Source organism: Pseudomyrmex gracilis, unplaced genomic scaffold (genome assembly GCF_002006095.1).
Source record: "Pseudomyrmex gracilis isolate BER0280 unplaced genomic scaffold, ASM200609v1 scaffold_344, whole genome shotgun sequence".
Classification (NCBI taxonomy): Eukaryota; Metazoa; Arthropoda; class Insecta; order Hymenoptera; family Formicidae; genus Pseudomyrmex; species Pseudomyrmex gracilis.
The window spans coordinates 11917-17545 of record NW_018020928.1 but is presented as its reverse complement, the minus strand read 5'-3'; positions in this window follow the sequence as shown (position 1 = coordinate 17545).

Genomic DNA, 5629 nt, shown 5'->3' with positions numbered 1-5629 from the left:
CGTTCATTTTAAATAAAAGATATTATATTTATAAACTGCGATACGATGACGATTAAATAAATATAGGAAAACTTATTTAAAACCACCATATTTCCTATACATAAGATAAAATTGCAATTAGAAATTTTGAAACCAATAAAATTACTAAAGAATCGAGATCAGAAAAATCTACTTGCCATATTCAGTTTTACAAAAGTGTTCGTAAATATCATATATAATGTTTTTAAGAAAAGTTCTTTCGTACACGTTACTAACACAACTAGTAGCAACTTACAATAAAAAGAAGAATATTTTCCAAGATTTAGTAAGCAAGATAATAGCAGTTTGACAACTAACCCCGTGTCACAATTAGCCCCGGTCTCCCCTACTACCACCTGTAGACTGCAGCTTTAAAGTTCTTTCTTTCTCTCTTTCTCTCTGTTTCTCGTATTTTATCTATTACATTCAGGGACTTATTAACGGTGTGCAAAATACCGGTATTTTACCGATATTTTTGGGTAATGGTATGAAAACCCTTATGCAAACCGAAATGCAGATATACCGGTATGACGTCATACCGGTATACGATAATACCGATACGATTTACCCATATTTACCTATATTTGCCGATAATTTTTTCGTGATTTTTTAAAAGTAATATCTTAAAACTATAAGTGTTGTCATTATGTTGATAACACTTTTTCATAATAACACATCAGTAGACAATCGAACACATTAAGCGATTGATATTATATTAAGAAACTACCAGAAGACGATTTTTACAATTTATATATAAATTTGTCCAATACGAAAACGTGGGCCAGAGAAAAGCAAATTTTGTACAAGAGCATTTCCAGTATATGATTCATCGTGTAACAAATCATTATGTTTAATTAATGATTGTAGACATNAAGTTACTGTAAGTAGTTTTAAATATATTTATATATACTAGACGGTGTCGATTATTTTTTAAATAAAATATATCTTTAGGAAAATCATGCTACAAATCTATTGACACTTGTATCTTTGACTCATCCGCATGAATTTACATTAGTCATGCTACGTAATAAAAGAAAGCATGAAGAAATAGCTGCTTCCATTGGTTTATATATAAAAAAAGCGTCTTTATATTTTGTCGGTCTATAAGTCCAATAAGCGGTAGGAAGATTAATTATGCAACAAAAATTGCTTTAATTAACCTATCTAATTTTTAAGAATACCATTAGTAGGAATACCGAAATAATTCCGGAATTTTATTACGGTTTTCGGTAATGTATCGGTTTCGGTACTATCACGGTAACGGTAAGACTCAATTTCGGTACTATATCGAATTCGGTATACAATCTCTAGTATAATACCGGTATTGAAATCATACCAATAATAAGTCCCTGATTACATTTACCTTTAACCTTTTTCAACCACTTGATCATTAACAGTATATTATGCTTTGTTGAGATAATAGGTCTATGTTATTTCATTTTCTATGTTCTGTTTTGTGTTTAATTATATACAAAATTTATAGTATTCTTTCAAATATAAAAAGCAATTTTTATTCTACAAACAATAGCTTAATGACTTACCATCTTTTGTATAGTGATATTCAATGCATTGAAGTATAAATCTTACAAAAATGTGCAAACTGGTAATCAAACAAAATCGAAAGCGTATCTCCTGATCGTATCTGCGCGTTCTCGCCTCTTCGAGAAATTTTGGATAACTACAGAGCAGTTCTTTCTGTGAAATAATGAATACACACCACGATGGGTAAGTTCCACGTGCCGTTCGCAACGCTATTGAGCGTTATCTATCTTTCTTTACTTTTCGATGAGAAATAAGGGTGCGATCTCATGCGCTGTTATTTTTTGCGTAACGCGTAACCAATCAGGGAAAAATTACGTGTACTAACATAAAACACGTAATCTCTCTGATTGGCTGCGCGTTCCGCGTTACGCGAAAAATAACAGTGCATGGGATCGTACCCTAAGGATAAAACGATTCCATGAGAGTTGCGAACGGCAAGTGGAAGTTACTTGATGTAAACGTATGTGTGGGGGTAGAGCATAGACTTATACAAGGTGTCCGACAATCACTTTAACATCTCTCGTAGGCAGATAAAAGAAGTAACCCTGTGTCGAAAAATTATGAACCATTTTTTTTAATACCATATAATAAAGGTGGCACACGTCTGGTGTGCGTGAGCGCTCCGCGTGGCTCACTGACGTGAGCCCAGCTAAAGGTCGGCGCTGATTGGCTTGATTTATTCAATAATTACTCTTTTATTATATGTAATAGAAAAAAATGGTTCAGGACTTTTCGACTCAGTTTTACTCCTTCTACCTGCCTACGAGAGATGTTAAAGTAATTGTCGGACACCTTGTATAATAAACGGTACATTTGTGTAAGAGAAGCTGAAGCTTCGTTAAAAGAAACAGAAATAATCGTGGAGTAGTTCTCTTCTTTTCTAGCAGTGAGTTGATTGGCGGCCGCGGCAGGCCGAGGGAGTGGTTTAGAGCACCGAAGATAGACGTCTGACTGAGAATGAGTTGAGAGAGAGTGATAGTGAGAGGTGATAGCGTGCATGTAGCATGTATAGACTTGTTGAGAGACTTGGCAAACGCTAACAATTAACACTAACAATTCATAGACCTTTTTATAATTTAATTTACTTTATACTTCTATAGAATTTAATTTAACATATTTTTTATAAATTAAGCTATCTTTACATAACAACAATTGCTTATGCTTTAATGTAACCAAGTGTTGTTGTTTCTCTTTAAAAACATAAATAAAAGAAGAAAAAAATTATATCCATGCAAGACTCGAACCTTTATAATCACTCGAGCAAACAAGTCAAAAATAATGGTTTTTTACGTCTAAGGCCTGGTTTATGCGGGCAATAAGTGTTAACTTATGCCGGAACCGGTAAAGTTTCACTATAGGATTTCAATGGTTTTGTTTATACAAAATTGCCGAATGCGTATAAACATATGTATTGGAATCTTATAGTTAAACTCTACCGGTTCCGGCATAAGGTAACAGTTATTGCGCGCATAAACCTGGCCTAACTACTCCATGGTTAAATAAAACATGTGTGACTATTTGTGATTGGTCGACCGCGTGACTTTTGATTTTACGGTGAAAATACCGTTGATTATTGTGTTCTTTCGGATGGCACGTGCATGCTCACGTCTACGGGCTCATTCGGTCTCCATAACTTGTTGATTACGCATCGGCGGGCAATATACAATACGTATTATTTACTTCAGATTCGACAAGTGTCAATGGAACAAAAGAGTAAAATGTACGTGCTCGTAAGAATATTCTTCACCAGATAGATCCGACTTTTATATTGCTGAAATTACTTGGATGTGTAACATCAATACTAAAAGTTATGTAAATTAGAATAAAATTATGACTTTTTGAGAAAACATAGAAATTATGATCATATACGATTATATGTAAGGGATCAGAGAGCGCAAAATTTTGGATCTAATTTTATATGATCATACACGATTTTCTCTATTTATATACGATCATATAAAATCAGATCGAGCCAAATTTTGAATCTGATTTTTCACGATCACACAAAATCATATCCAACTTATATAAAATCATATTCGAATTATATAGAAGTGTATACAATCATACAAAATCATCTGATCCACATATGATTCTATATGATCACATGAGTTTCCATTTTTTCTATATAGATTGTATCTATAAATATATGGTGTATTTTAAACAAAAAATTTAAGTGCAAATTAAATCGCAAGTATAACAAGAAGTTATTATACAAAAAGTAAAAACGTTTTGCTTATTGTAATATATAAATCGCAATCATGAATGTATGTGATCGGTATGCGTATTTTTCTATATAACAATTTAGAAAGCTCTTGATATATACCTCAGCANATGGATGCATGTTTATCAATAATCTACGATGTCTTTAGTTTTACGATACATATTCTGTGTCGATTTATTTAGATCTAAGCAGATCTAGACAGATCTGAGGTAATTTACTTGTAAGTGTATCTATAGTAGATCTAAGTAAATTTAAAGTAGATCTACTAATAAATAAAAGTGTAAATTTACATACACTTAGTTATATTCATATAAATCTAATTTATATCTACTTAAATGTACTTTGTATCTATTTAGATATAATTTATATTTATTTAGATTTAATTTGAATTTGATCTAAATAATTTAGATCTAATCCAGTTTTTCACGAGATTGTAAGCAATTCTTCTTCAAATTTTACGATTACGACTAAAATCGTGTCACGTGCAATAGCCTTAAATGCAAAAGCATACTTTGCGTATTATTTACTGTTTTATCGCAAATCTTTATTATTTAAAAAGGTATTGCAAATAGTTTGGGTATTCTAAAAAAAAATATATTGCATACAAATCTTTCTACATAGCTTTACTTGAAAATATTGCGTATTTTTAAAAAGTGCAAAATTTTTAAAACCTACTAAACAAATGTTAGTTTGCAAATACAATTTTTATTATAAGTATGTAAACAATATTTTTTTGGAAACATATCAATTAACAAAATGAAAAGAATAGATTATTACATTAAATTAAAAGTAACTTATCATTTACAGTTTTTTAAATACATAAACAGAAATACTAATTGTTTGAATAAATAAGATTTCGAGAAAAAATGGAATATTATGTGATCATAGAGAATTATATGTGGATCGGATGTAATTTTGTATGATCGTAAACATTTATATAAGTCAAATATGAGTTTATATAAAATAGATATTATGTGATATTATTGATTTTATGTGAATGTGTAAAATCAGATCCGAAATTTAGCGTACTCTGATTTTATATAATCATCAAGAGGCACGGTACTGTTTCGCGCCAAGTTCACGCGCAACGACGTTGCACTCTAACTGCGCGAGCACGCTGTTATATAAATATGTTATATAACCATATGTTGTATAAATGTTATATAAGTATATAACTGTTATAAAATTTTATAAATATTATGTANTTTTAAATATTATATAATTTTAACTATTATATACTTTTATATAAATATATAAAAGTATGTACGATAATATATAATTTCTTATATGTATATATGATTATATAAAATCAGATCACGCCAAACTTCAGATCTCATTCTACACTATCACATAAAATCATATCCAGCTTATATAAAATCATATTTGACTTAAAAGTTTACACGATTATACAAAAGTGCATCCGATCCACATATAATCTTATATGATCACATGATTTTCCATTTTTTCTCAAGATTGCTCGATATACATATATAACACTGTTTGATACAGAGTATTTCTTCTTTCCTTTACATTTTACAGTTTTATACCTTAATATCGTGTTTTTCATAAAGCGTATGCTAAGTATTCATGTCTGCGCAAGTAATTATATATAAAGTTATATATAAAGTTACACATAATAACAATCGTGTAAGATAAATATCAATATATTATTATTCATTTTATCGAAGACTCGAATTTATTTTATGNTCACTTTGCAAATTATTAAAATCCGTATCGTATAGATCTGAATTTTAACATACTTTATAAATACCTATTAGTATCATAAAATAAATTAAGGTTTCTTATACAAAAAAAAAATAACTTTAGCATTAAACGTACCACGTGAAT